The sequence below is a fragment of the Mytilus galloprovincialis genome, chromosome 8, assembly GCF_965363235.1.
Source record: "Mytilus galloprovincialis chromosome 8, xbMytGall1.hap1.1, whole genome shotgun sequence".
Lineage (NCBI taxonomy): Eukaryota > Metazoa > Mollusca > Bivalvia > Mytilida > Mytilidae > Mytilus > Mytilus galloprovincialis.
The window spans coordinates 95,296,681-95,312,690 of record NC_134845.1 but is presented as its reverse complement, the minus strand read 5'-3'; positions in this window follow the sequence as shown (position 1 = coordinate 95,312,690).

Here is a 16,010-nt window from a genome sequence, read left to right as displayed (position 1 = left end):
AAACAATCACACAAAGTCAAAATACAGCCAAAAGCGCGGAAGACATAACTTTCAACATGATTAAATAAACTGTTCCTAACATGTTAACACTGCGTGGATTTATACTAGTTTCTTAAATAGGTTTTTAGCTCTATTTTGTATTCCTGCCGTGTAACTCATTAAATTACAGATGACAAAGATTAACAAAAACAATACATTAATGTGTCAGAATGATATGTATGGTCTCTTTTTTAAAAACGATTACAAGCTCAATATGGGAAGGACTTTAAAAAAAACAGTCTTAATAACTGTTATTATAAAGAATTTATTAAAGCTCAAATCATAGCTTTGATTTCGGCAAAAATCAGAGGAATAGAACCTAATGTATACATGATCTGTAACTCATCACAATAGACTCACAAACTTTAAATCAACTCAAAATATTAGAATGCGTTCAAGAACCAAACGTATATACGTGTTATTTTCACGATATCTTATGTTTAACGCTTAATTTCTGCCAAAATTAGCGAAGCGGAACCAAACGTTTAGCAATCTGTAGCTTACCATATTAGATTCAAATACTAAAGACCAACAGTCTGTAAATGCGTTTAGGAAACATTCCGTCTATAGTTTGTTGTCGAATGATGGGACGATGGAATGACGAACAAGGGTTAAACTACATGGTCCCGATGTTTATCAGTAGTACATGTATCGATTTATTTATTATTATACCATGAACAGTACTATTGAGGAACACTGTAATCTCTTCGGGGTCTAAAAATTAGGGTCCATTACATTATGTGAAAAAAATGTTTTTTCGGACCTAGTTACAAGCAGATAACAGACTAACTCAGATATAATTATATAACGAATAACTTACGAAAGGCAAATACAAATGTATACTTACTTCAAACCTCTACAATAAATAGAAAAACATAAATCGTTATGAAATGTATAAGATAATGCAAATACAGTAAAATTAAATGATATGGACGGATGTAGTTCTATTTATAAAAAAAAATATAGAATGTCAAATCATCTTTGAAACACCAAATTAAACAAAATTTTCCAGCACGCTTCAAGGAAAAACGTTTAACAACGATATTCATTAAATATTTTAAAGAAAATTGTCTTTATTAATTCAGTGGATCATGTTATCTCGAATACAGATATATAACTGGTCAAAACTTTAAAATTGCTGTGATTAAACGAGTGTAGTACTTTGGACCTGTTATACAAATCCAGTCACTTCAATCATCAGTGAGGTTTGAATCATTTCCTTATAAACCTGTTAACATCTATTGAATTTCGATATTTTCTATACAACTATAGCACACATTTAGACGTTGCTAAACATACAATTCAACTAACAAATAAACAAATGTATTATTCAATAATGACGTGAAATGTGACATTCTGATATTAAAAACTAAGACAACAAATGACGAACATAAAAAGAAGTGACAATACAAATGATGAAAAAGATCTACAACAGCTAAACGAATATCCTCAGTCTTACTGAACGGTATTTCAAACATAAGTTCAACTGTGGTCAATCGAATCATAGGCAAGGCCGTAGCTAGGCATCTTATTTTAGTGAGGCAAAATAATTGATCTGAGCGAAGTGATGCGAATTTTTTTTTTTTGTAGGGTATGAAATGAATGATTCAAAATCCTGCATTCTAGGCATTTTAGAGAGTTTGATAATGTTTTGAATTTGGACACTTTTTATATATATTTTTTTTTTTTTATATTTTAAGACTTTTAATAACACCAAGTTTTTAACAACTTTACTTGAATTTATATGTAAGATAATCATCCAAATATCACTGATTTGAGTCTGCTGCCAGAACATAGAACAAACATCGATTCAGTAGAGTTTGCCAAATATTTCTATGGCCGGTTCAGTCAACTCGTTTCAGAATCATAATTTGGTCTGCTGATATCCTTATCGCGATGAACATGGCAAGCCCGCACAATCTCTCGCCACTCATGCATGCTCTTTTCCAAGTTTTCAGTCATTTCAGGGCAATCTGTGTTTCTAAAGGACGCACATTATCATCAACACAATGATCAATGTCTTCTTTCAATTCCTTCTACATCAGCGATGTGGTAGCAGCATCGGTAGTAACAGTTTTGTTTGCAAAAGGGAATTAAGCTTTCCTGTAAGCACCATCATACAGTTGCAGTTACAAAAGATTAAACTTGCTTTTATGCTGACAAAGAGTAGACAAACTAGGAATAGAATGAGATAAGATAAATGTATATGATTCTATCTATAGAGTAATGTGACGTTTTTGACAAATAGCAGTGCCTGGATTTTTATTGATATTGTCTACATAGTTTTCTCTATATTTCTGCCAACCGTACTTTGTATTATTTTATTAAAGCAGTTAATGTGTGTATTCTGTTTCATTATTACCTATATATTGTTTAATCTTTTTAATATTGTATGTTCCAGAACGATAGAAAACGTCTGTTTTCTTACCGGCATCTTTTGATTAATTGTACGTTACTTTCACTATCATTGTTACCGGAAGTCACGAGTATTATTATAAATATAGTGACCCTAGAAATCGTATAAGAATATGTAGACTGTCCTGAACATGTTGTAGTTATATTTTTGTATGTTTTTCAAATTACGGACACATGTTAGAGTATTTTATGTAAAGTTTATTTAGAAGAGAGCTTTATTTCGATTATTGTAATAAGTTCTTATGAACTATTTTTGCACCGACGTTGCGCACCTTTTCGTAGTTATTGGGCTGTATCGACGTCATTTGATCAGACGTTAAGTGCAAAGATATGTACCTTATAAGGAAGTCTCCTTATTAGGTCATTGATTTCATCCCATATTTGGAATATTTCTCACGCGAAATAACAACACTAGCGTAAGATTTATAGTATTTTACGTCAGTTCCAGCTTGTCCCTGCCGCCGGCTAGCAGCTTTATTTACTTTCTCATAAATTTCAAGGTACAGTTGTCTTTCTACAGCAGAAGTTTTAATATCTTTTAAGTTCCAGAATATTGCAATATTTATGCAATATAATTATTTATGCAGTTCATTTAATTGTTCCAGTTTCCAGTTTTTAACAGAGGCAGAAATTTAATAGTTTTAAAGAGAATAAAGTTTGATAATGAATTTTAACTTTAAATAGGAGAAAGGTGCGTAAAGTCGGCAATAGTGTCCGTTTGTTTTAAATAGTCAGGGTTGTTGTTAAGGGGTTAGGAACATTGTGACTTATTTATTTGCGTAGTATTTTACTTGTATTTACATAGAGAGTTGCTGATAGTATCTGTGTTTGTTGAATGCTGATTTTGGTGTAGCTGTTTTAAAGAATTCTCTGTTTGTCTAATCTATACGAAATATTGTTAATTATTGATCGCTGCTTTAAGAGATTTATATCTGTCCATTCTTGTTCCTGTTGTTATTAATATTATGTCTGGTGAATAAAACTTGTTATACATTTGAAGCGACTTTGTGTTTACATTCAGAACATCAAACTAAGACTGATCTGACACTTAATTACAATACATATAAAAATACCATCGTTTTACACACACACATAAAAAGGAGACCGTTTGTCGACCTAGAAACTATATTTGTGTGATATGCAGTATGCAGTAGCGGTAGCAGTAGTAATTCTGAGCATTCATATTTCCTGTTTATTTCTTTTGGTTTGTTGTTGGTGTCTGTCTGGTCTGTTGGTTGGTTTGGTTTGGTTGGTTAGAAAGGTTCTCTCACCGGTTAGCGAAAACGTTACATTTGGCGTCGTCGACAGGATTCTACAGTTTCAAAGTGGAATTAAAAGATCCTTTATAAATATGTTGTTTTATTTTTATTTTTGTGATTTAATTGGTGAGAGGGCAGTGACAGTGCGGCAGAGAGATGACTAGCAGAACACCTCATCGGCTTTAAAGAAATACCGGTGCTGGTGGTAGGGACGACTGGAACTCAACCCCTCTCATGAGATTAAGGGGATATTCAATTAAGGGAAAATGCAGACTTACGTCAGATATTTAAAAGCTGAGCGCGAGGAGTTTAGGGTAGAGACAGATGGTTCGGACTCTGTGGATATTCTATATCCGCCTTCACATCCTAGGCAGGTGCAGGGGCGGAGTAATCGCGAACTGGCGGCATCGGGCAACAAGGGGCTACACCACATTAGTAGTACTGATCTTTGGACCCTACTCAGATCAGGGTTGTGCTAATGCTGCTGAGGGGTCCACAGAGGAGTTCCAGTAACCCGGGAGTGTACCTGGGCCTGTGCATCCAAGGGGTGAGACTTCGACCGCGCTTCTGCAGGAGCCGGCGGGGCTACGGGGCAGGTACCAGATTTTGTCAGATAGTGGCAGTGAAATTTACATCAGTGCCGAATTGTGAACCTCCTCCTCATTTTAATGAATATAACCACTTTAACAATAATTTCTCATAGAAAAGTAATAAATTTTATAATGTTTTCTATTTTTATATGCTCAGGCGGCAAGTATTCCTCCTACTTGTGTGATCGATACAGGATCTACTATATTAATTGTAACTCTTGGAAATTTCATCAGATTCCTGAGACAGATAGACCTGAATTTACAAGTCGGTGAAACATGACCGATAGTAGTATTTTCCGCCCCTGGGAAATGCTGAATTTATTTTTGATATTGGTTTTAAATTATAAAACATGAGATGATTGTGGCTGATATTGAGTCACAAGTAATATTAAGATTTGATTTTTATTTTATTTTGTCCCAGTATAAATGTAGTTTAGACTTGGAAAGGGAAGTTTTACCTGTTGGAAGCAAGTAAATTAAATCTAATAGCGAAAGTGCAGAGCAGTAGGTTTGCAGAATCGGAGTTGCTGAATATGTTTTTGTTCAAGCGGATTCTGAACAAGATTGTTATTAAATCTTTTTAAGAGACGGATTCATTTATTAATTGTCTCGTTCTCATGGAACAAGGTCTCTTTTTGGCTTGTACTATTTTTATATAGCTAAGTCGAAAAAAAAAGGTTTTTGTTCCTCTAAGACTTATTGATATATAAGTTAGCAAGTTTTACAGAATACAATGTGCTTGCAGCCGTGTACGAGTATGTAGGTTCTATTTACTCTCACGAGGATGAAATAAATAAAATTTGTTATTTTGACGATGTTCCGTCTGTATCCTGTTTTGTTCCTGTCATCTCTAGTGCCGACTGTATCCTGTTTAGTTCCTGTCATGTCTCCCGTTTGGTCTGTATCTTGCTCACCTGTACGTGTGATATTGGTGTTGGTTGTATGCCAAGCTTACAATTATCTAGTAGCATTTGGTAAGATAGCAACGATAGGTAGTACGTTTTTTTAAATGGTATTTTTAAAATAGATGTTTAGAATTTAGAATTCAAATGTTTTTCTTTTAAGTATAGTTCATATTATAAAATTGTAATTGTTTAAGTATTAACTTTATATCCAAATTTGAAAATATGCAAGTGGAACAGTATAGGTACATGTAATATTTTATTTGTATACTAGTACATCATGTTTAATGTATGTAAGTCAGTCACAAGAACTTTCAAGATCTCGTCTACATAAATAATCCTGATGACCGGCAACGAAGAAGATATTTAGTGGACTCTCTAGTAGTGATATGTTATCATGAAACCACTATGGACTTAATGTATACTAGTATTATATGTCTCTGTGTATACCTATTATTTATTGTTCGGAATTGTAAAACTAAATTTAAAACAGGGGAGGGAATAAGAAAGAAAATTGTAGTTTACATGTATATGGGTTGTTAAAATGATTACGGGTAAATGTGTGGGTATAATTTATTTTGGACACCATTACAACTTTAAAGCTCAAATAGTGTTGTTTTATTATCTATAATGGATATTGTCATTTAATAGTTATAAGTACTAATAATAATGTATGTATAACTTGGAACCACTTGTCTATGTGAAATCAGGTAGCGACAGTTACCGTATTTGGTTGTGTATAACCCGCGGTCGGGGCGACCTCTGTTTGTAAGGAGGGGGTAATGTGACGTTTTTGACAAATAGCAGTGCCTGGATTTTTATTGATATTGTCTACATAGTTTTCTCTATATTTCTGCCAACCGTACTTTGTATTATTTTATTAAAGCAGTTAATGTGTGTATTCTGTTTCATTATTACCTATATATTGTTTAATCTTTTTAATATTGTATGTTCCAGAACGATAGAAAACGTCTGTTTTCTTACCGGCATCTTTTGATTAATTGTACGTTACTTTCACTATCATTGTTACCGGAAGTCACGAGTATTATTATAAATATAGTGACCCTAGAAATCGTATAAGAATATGTAGACTGTCCTGAACATGTTGTAGTTATATTTTTGTATGTTTTTCAAATTACGGACACATGTTAGAGTATTTTATGTAAAGTTTATTTAGAAGAGAGCTTTATTTCGATTATTGTAATAAGTTCTTATGAACTATTTTTGCACCGACGTTGCGCACCTTTTCGTAGTTATTGGGCTGTATCGACGTCATTTGATCAGACGTTAAGTGCAAAGATATGTACCTTATAAGGAAGTCTCCTTATTAGGTCATTGATTTCATCCCATATTTGGAATATTTCTCACGCGAAATAACAACACTAGCGTAAGATTTATAGTATTTTACGTCAGTTCCAGCTTGTCCCTGCCGCCGGCTAGCAGCTTTATTTACTTTCTCATAAATTTCAAGGTACAGTTGTCTTTCTACAGCAGAAGTTTTAATATCTTTTAAGTTCCAGAATATTGCAATATTTATGCAATATAATTATTTATGCAGTTCATTTAATTGTTCCAGTTTCCAGTTTTTAACAGAGGCAGAAATTTAATAGTTTTAAAGAGAATAAAGTTTGATAATGAATTTTAACTTTAAATAGGAGAAAGGTGCGTAAAGTCGGCAATAGTGTCCGTTTGTTTTAAATAGTCAGGGTTGTTGTTAAGGGGTTAGGAACATTGTGACTTATTTATTTGCGTAGTATTTTACTTGTATTTACATAGAGAGTTGCTGATAGTATCTGTGTTTGTTGAATGCTGATTTTGGTGTAGCTGTTTTAAAGAATTCTCTGTTTGTCTAATCTATACGAAATATTGTTAATTATTGATCGCTGCTTTAAGAGATTTATATCTGTCCATTCTTGTTCCTGTTGTTATTAATATTATGTCTGGTGAATAAAACTTGTTATACATTTGAAGCGACTTTGTGTTTACATTCAGAACATCAAACTAAGACTGATCTGACACTTAATTACAATACATATAAAAATACCATCGTTTTACACACACACATAAAAAGGAGACCGTTTGTCGACCTAGAAACTATATTTGTGTGATATGCAGTATGCAGTAGCGGTAGCAGTAGTAATTCTGAGCATTCATATTTCCTGTTTATTTCTTTTGGTTTGTTGTTGGTGTCTGTCTGGTCTGTTGGTTGGTTTGGTTTGGTTGGTTAGAAAGGTTCTCTCACCGGTTAGCGAAAACGTTACAGTATATATGATATGGATACAGGGGAATTGGAATGGAGTTTTTGACGTTAACATGTAGGTCCATAATTTCAAATTATTTCTGGAAATAGTTGGTGGTATTTTAATTCCAAAATCTATAAATTTAGGGGTTAGGGGTATGAGGTGTCCGATTCCGAAACCCCGAATATAAAGAAACGAAATTCCGTGGTCCCGAATAAGTAAAGACAAAATCGTGTGTTAAAGGTTCTACCGTTTCTCAATAATATCAAATTGGAATATGGGATATTCTTTCAATTTTTAATGTTAAAGAAACATGGATAGAAACTTATCTGTAAAGAGAAAGATTAAAGTTCGTGAAATGAATATGCAGACAGGACTGCCCCCTTGCGATGACTTGATTTGTCAAAAGTTGGTTAAACGGAGAAATGAATACCCAGACAGAACTGCCCCCTTCCGAATACCAGTACTTGATTTGTCAGTCTACTTATCGTTTTTGGATTGTTCTAATGAAGTTATATACAATACTCAGACTCTGTTCACAAAGAAACTAGTTTACTAGAATTATTTTTTCTTTAACTTCAGTGTCGCTTTTCCTTTTCTGCAAGAGCCTGTTTTTAACTAGAGATCCATGATGATTATCATTACTAGGTTAATGTTATCGAGAAACATCACCCGTTGAGATGCTGAGTTATATCCAGGAAGAATAGTTTAAAAGGAATGAAGACAAGTTATATAGAAATTAAGGTTGAGACAGAACAACAAATGACTATTATATTGATATATATGTATAAAAAAAATAATCAGTGTCGAAATTTTAGTCAGGCAAAATTGCCTCACTTGCCTCAAGGTTGGCTACGGCTTTGATAGGTACTTTATTCATATATAATTTCCACCACATGACTTTTGCCCTTTTGATTAAATTACTTCTCTTTGTGTAAGATTGAAATTATAATTTTATTTTTATATAATCCAGTCCATTTCCGACATTGATCTAAGACTAATATGTTTTGGAAAACTTCCTTTGACGGATATTTACAAAAAATGTTTTGTAAATCTGAGGGAAAATGCTGAAAATTTTACTTTTTACAAAATGGGAAGGTTGAAATCATCATGTCTTAAAAGAATTTAGAAGTAAACTTAAAAAAACAGGTAGTTTTAAAGTTAATGTAGTCAATGTTCTTATGAACACCAACAGAACCCTAAAAACCTGTACACGGACAAATTGTTGATACAGCATATGAATTGGCATATTGACATTTTTAATTTAGAGGCATATATAATACTAAAGTAATGGCTGCCGTTATGATAAGACAAAATCACCTTTTTTCAAATAAACAAAATACCCCAAATTTTGCCATATGTTCCGCCCTTCTAAAGTCAGTAGTTTACTCGGATATGACAAAGGATGCAGTGCCTTTATAGGACCAAAGGGTTTAAGATATGGAGGACTAACGGGGTTTAAGATAAGTAGGACCAACGGATTTAAGATATGTAGAACCAACGGGGTTAAAGATATGTAGGATCTACGGGTTTGAGATATGTAGGACCAACAGGGTTTTGGTTAGATATGTAGGACCAACGGGTTTTTTTTAAGATATGTAGGACCAACGTTTTTTTAAGATATGTAGGACCAACGGGTTAAGCGAACGTTTTAAATGTTGTATCATCCGACAAAAGAACTTCCAACCAATCAAACTGTTCAGAAAAATAAACCACAATTAATGAATAAAACTAGAGGCTCTAAAGAGCCTGTGTCGTTCACCTTGATCTATGTGAATATTAAACAAAGGACACAGATGGATTGATGACAACATTGTGTTTTGGTGATGGTGATGTGTTTGTAGATCTTACTTTACTAAACAGTCTTGCTGCTAACAATTACCTCTATCTATAATGAGCTTGGCCTAGTAGTTTCAGTGGAAAATGTTAGTGAACATTTACAAATCTTATGAAAATTGTTAAAAATTGACAATAAAGGGCAAGTACTCCTTAGGGGTCAATTGACCATTTTGGTCATGTTGACTTATTTTTTGGGTCTTACTTTGCTGTACATTATTGCTGTTAACAGATTATCTCTATAGAAATATTCAAGATAATAACAAAAAACGGCAAAATTTCCATAAAATTACAAATTCAGGGGCAGCAACCTAACAACCGATTATCCAATACATTTGAAAATTCCAGGGCAGATAGTTGTTGACTGATCAACAAATTGACCTCTTGTCAGATTTGCGCTAAATGCTTTGGTTTTTGAGTTATAAGCCAAAAACTGCATTTTACCCCCATGTTCTAGTTTTAGGCATGGCGGCCATATTGGTTGGTTGGCCGGGTCACCGATAACATTTTTTAAACAATATGACCCAATGATGATTGCGGCCAAGTTTGGTTAATATTGGCCAAGTAGGTTCAGAGGAGAAGATTTTTGTAAAAGATTACAAAGATTTACAAAAAATGGTTAAAAAATGACTATAAAGGGCAATAACTCCTATAGGGGTCCACTGAACATTTTGGTCATTTTAACTTATTTGTAAATCTTACTTTGCTGAATATTATTGCTGTTTACAGTTTATCTCTATCTATATAATAATATTCAAGATAATAACCAAAAGCAGCAAAATTTCCTTAAAATTACCAATTTAGGGGAAGCAACCTAACAACGGTTTGTCCGATTCATCTGAAAATTTCAGGTCAGATAGATCGTGACCTGATAAACAATGTTACCTAGTCAGATTTGGTCTAAATGCTTTGGTTTTTGAGTTATAAGCCAAAAACTGCATTTTACTTTCTTTTCATACTAGATACCCCAATGATGATTGTGGCTAAGTTTGGATAAATTTGGCGCAGTAGTTTTAGAGTAGAATATTCTTGTTAAAGTTAACGACGACGGACGACAGACGACGGACGACGGACGCCGGACACCGGGCCAGGTGAGCTAAAACAAAACCCGCTTTGAAACTGCAAACTGACGCGACTATTTTCCTTGGTCTACATGAAGAAATATTAGGGATATTCGAATATCACATTTTGAAAATAATTTAGAAATGAATTTATAGAGTGACTTTTTTCTATATCTTTTTCTTCTCCATGGATTAACAAGCATTATACATATTCATCTATGGTTGCACACAATAAAACTAGCCAGAGAAATAAGCATAATCGAGCAAATAAGAGGGAAAAAACAATACCATACGATATTACAGAAAAAAATATAAGTATAACATTTTCACATAGTAAAGATAATTGTAATTGCAGTACAAGCAAGCATATCAATGCATCAATAATTAATTTTATTCAGTGTCTTGAATCTAGGAATTCCAGTAGATTCTGTGTTCATTAACAGACATTTTTTTTTTTGGCAAATATGCTTTTTTAAGTCAAATTGTCTTTTTTTAAATATTAATAAAAGTCTCTCTATATCAGGTTGCATCTTTGATATGAACTTTGATATTACTAATATACTAGATGAAAGTGTTCATATGGGCCAAAATTTTCAATATCCATATTAATTGGAATATCAATATGTGTTGTTTCATAAATTCAAACATGGATTTCTACTATAATATGACAAACCACCCACCGTAGGTGTTCTATAGTTCCTGTTTGTTCCTTACAAAATGTTTATGATCTACACTGTACAAGGTTCATTCTTAAGGTGGTACCTAACACTACAGGGCGATAACTCTGTAAAGTCAGCTAAACGTTTTAATTACCTTGTGTTGTAAAAGGAATATTAAGCTTCTCATTGATCAAAATTGGTGTTTGTCAAATTGCTATATAACCAGTGTAATTTTTCTGACAAAACGGTTGGTTTATCTTTTTGTCAAAAAGTCAAAGTAAATACTTTGTCAAAATTTTATGAAAATTAAACGAGCCAAATTAATTTTAGTGAAAGTGTTGGGTACCACCTTAAAAGTCAATATGAGAACATAACATCCGGTCAATCAATCGGTATTGAAACGAACAAAGCTTGATTTGTTTTTGAAAAAAATAATAATCTGGTTAAATCCATCATTGGTTCTTATCATTGTTGGTTGTAATCTAAAAGGGGAATTCTTGCAATATTGTAATCTGTTTTAACACCTATGGTTATGAGGATGGAAACATTGTGCAATAGTCAATGTTGTTATAAAAAAAAACTTGTGACGGCGTGGCAATTGTAGGTTAAATAAAAGGACAATTATAAGACCAAGCAATGAAATCAAATATTGTCAAAATGCCGCAAATATCGCGGTAGAAATAACCATCTACATGATAAAATAAACTATCCTTCACACGTTAACACTGAGTGGGTTGATTACGGTTTCTTAGATAGGTACTCCAGCTCAACTTGGTACTCCTGTCTTGTAACTCCTCAAAATGTAGATTACAAAGAGTAGAATAAAAAAAATAATACCAAGATGTGGTGTCAGACACTTAATTATGGTCCCGTTTTCAAAAATGGTTGCAAACTCATTATAAGAAGGATTTCACGAAAAGGTCTTTATAGCTGTTATAACTCGGATTTGTTGAAGGTTAATTCCTGTGATTTCTAAAAAAGTAGAGGAATGGAACCTAATGTAATAAATGACATTTAGCTCATCACAGTAGACTCACAAACTAAAAATTAACTCAAAATATTTCAATGCGTTAAGGAACAAAGTGTTGATGCATGTTATTTTCACGAAAAGTCACAAGTGCCTACTTTCTGCCAAATTCAGCGGAGCGGAACCGAACGTGAACTCAATTTGTATGTCATAATATTAGGTTCACATACTAAAGACCAACAGTCTGTAAATGCGTTTAGGAAAAAAAATCCGTACAGAGTTCGTTGTGAAATGATGGAATGATGGAATGACGAACAAGGATAAGTTACATGGTCCTGATGTTTCTCAGTAGTACATGAATCGATTCGTTTATGATTATACCATGAACAGTATTATAGAGGAACACTGTAATCCTTTTCGAGTTTGAAAATTATGGTCCAAAACATTTTGTGAAAATAGTGGTTTTTCAGACCTAGTTACAAGTAGATGATCTCAGGAATAATTATACAACCAAAATCTAAAAAAGGCAAATGAAAATATATACTTCTATTAAAGCCCGAAAGAAAACATTGATATTTAATCTATAGAATAGTTACCATGATTGGTATAAAATGTATAAGATAATGCCAATACAATAAACTGAAATGATACGGGAAAATGTAATGTAATTTGGAAAAAAAGATGTAGATATAAGAACGTCAAATAATCTTTGAAATACTAAATTAAACAAAATGTCCTTGCACGCTTCAAGAATAAAACGTTCATCAACGATAATCATTAAATATTTTAAAGAAAAAAATGTCTGTAATAAATCAATGAATGGATCATGTTTAATATTTTGAATAAAGATATATAACTGGTTAAAATTTTACAATTGTTGTGATTAAATGAGTGTAGTACTTTGGACCTGTAATACAAATCTAGTCACTGCCATCAGCAGTGGATTTGAACCATTTCCTTATAACCTGTGAACCTTTAACATGTTAAATTTCGATATTTTCGATACAGTTCACAATTGGACTTTGTTCACATACGATTCAACTAACAAATACAAAAATGTATAATTTAATAATGACGTGAAATGTGACATTCTGATATTAAAGACTAAGACAACAAATTACGAAAACAAACAGAAGCGATAATACAAATAGACGAAAAAGATATACCACATCTTAATGAATATGATCAGTCTTATTGAACCGTATTCCAAACATAAGTTCAACTGTAGTCAATTGAATCATATGGCAAAATCAAGGGTACGTTATTTCTATGATTTGTACCACGTGAATTTGGCCCTTTTATTTAAATTACTTCCTTTAGTTTAAGATTGAAATTATTAATTATATCAAATTTGCGGATAATATAGTCCTTTTCCACCATGGATCTAAAATTAATGTGTTTTGGAAAACTTTCTTTGTAGGTTATTAACAAAACTGTTGTGCATTTCTAAGGGAAAATGCTGAAAATTTGACTTTTTACAAATTAGGAAGATTGAAACCATCATGTTTTTAAAAGAAATTGCCGAAAACGTAAGCAGGTAGGTTAAGAGTTATTTAGCTTTAAAATTCAGCCTTCAAGGTGTTTCCCTGTATGCGGGCAAATCATGAACAATATCTTCTCGTATCTTGATCTCTGTTTTAAACCTTCCGTTTCAACGATATCTAGCTATTTTATTTAGCAATTATCATGATTATCAATCGATTACGCCGATTTTCAAACAAAAAAAGCCGAAAGTTTTTAAATTTGTAAAAATCCTATTGTAATGGCTGCCGTGATGATAAGGCAAAATGGCAACTATGCAAATTAGTAAAATACCCCAAATTTTGCAATATGCTCCACCATCTAAAGTCAGTAGTTTACACGGTTATGGCGAAGGATGCAATGCCTTTATAGAAAGATTATTTAGAAAATTCACGCTCGTAACATCAAATTAATATATGTCAGTGCATCGTCGGCAATAATACTATACTTAGTGATTTGAAGAGCCTTTTCGCCTTTCATTTCCTGTGACATAATATACAAATATGATGCCTCATTTACTGTGTTTATCATCCAATCAATGTGTGGTTTAAGATATGTAGGACCAACCGGGTTTGTTAAGATATGTAGGACTAACAGGTTTAAGATATGTAGGACCAACGGTTTTTTTAAGATATGTAGGACCAACGGGGCTGTGTTAAGATATGCAGGACTAAAGGGGTTTAGTTAAGGTATGTAGGACCAACGGGTTTTGTTAAGATATGTAGGACTAACGGGTTTTGTTAAGATATGTAGGACCAACGGGGTTGATTTAAGATATGTAGGACCGACAGGGTTTTGTTAAGATATGTAGGACCAACAGGGTTTTGTTAAAATATGTATGACCAACGGGGTTCTGTTAAGATATATAAGACCAACGGGGTTATATTGATATGTAGGACAACAAGGTTTTGCTAAGATGTGTAGGACTAACGGGGTTGTGTTAAGATATGTAGGACCAACAGGGTTTTGTTAAGATGTGTAGAACGAACGGGGTTTAAGATATGAAAGACCAACGGGGTTTAAAATATGTAGGACCAACGGGTTTTTGTAAAGATAGGTAGGACCAATGGGGTTTTGTTAAGATATGTAGGACCAACGGGTTTTTGTAAAGATATGTAGGACCAATGGGGTTTTGTTAAGATGTGTAGGACTAACGGGGTTGTGTTAAGATATGTAGGACCAACAGGGTTTTGTTAAGATGTGTAGGACGAACGGGGTTTAAGATATGAAGGACCAACGGGGTTTAAGATATGTAGGACCAACGGGTTTTTGTAAAGATATGTAGGACCAATGGGGTTTTGTTAAGATATGTAGGACCAACGCGGTTTTGTTAAGATATGTAGAACCAACGGGGTTTTGTTAAGATATGTAGGACCAATGGGTTTTGTTAAGATATGTAGGACCAACGGGGTATCGTTAAGATATTTAGGACCAAAGGGTTTTGTTAAGATATGTAGGAACAAGGGGTTTTGTTAAGATATGTAGGACCAACGGGTTTTTGTTAAGATATGCAGGACCAACGGGTTTTTTTAAGATATGTAGGACCAACGGGGCTTAAGATATGTAGGACTAACGGGGTTATGTTAAGATATGTAGGACCAACGGGGTTATGTTAAGATATGTAGGACAAACAGGTTTTTGTTAAGATATGTAGAGCCAAAGGGGTTTTGTTTACATATGTCAAACCAAAGTTGTTTTGTATAGATATGTCGGAACCAACAGGTTTTTGTTAAGATATGTATGACCAAAGGGGTTTTGTATAGATATGTTGGACCAACGGGGTAATGAAAAGATATGTAGGATTAAGGGGTTTTTGTTAAGATATGTAGGACCTACGGGGTTTTGTTAAGATATGTAGGACCAACAGGTTTTTGTTAAGATATGTAGGACTAACAGGTTTAAGATATGTAGGACCAACGTTTTTTTTTTAAAGATATGTAGGACCAACGGGGTTTAGTTAAGGTATGTAGGACCAACGGGTTTTGTTAAGACATGTAAGACCAACGGGTTTTGTTAAGATATGTAGGACCAACGGTGTTGATTTAAAATATGTAGGACCGACAGGGTCTTGTTAAGATATGTAGGACCAACAGGGTTTTGTTAAAATATGTAGGACCAACGGGGTTCTGTTAAGATATGTAAGACCAACGGGGTTATATTGATATGTAGGACCAACAAGGTTTTGCTAAGATGTGTAGGACTAACGGGGTTTTGTTAAGATATGTAGGACGAACGGGGTTTTGTTAAGATATGTAGGACGAATAAGGTTTAAGATATGTAGGACCAAAGGGGTTTTGTATAGATATGTTGGACCAACGGGGCTATGAAAAGATATGTAGGACCAACGGGTTTTTGTTAAGATATGTAGGACCAACGGGGTTTTGTTAAGATATGAAGGACGAACAGGTTTTTGTTAAGATATGTAGGACCAACGGGGTTTAAGATATGGAAGACCAACGGGGTTTGTTAAGATATGTAGGACCAATGGGGTTTTGTTAAGATATGTAGGACCAACGGGGAT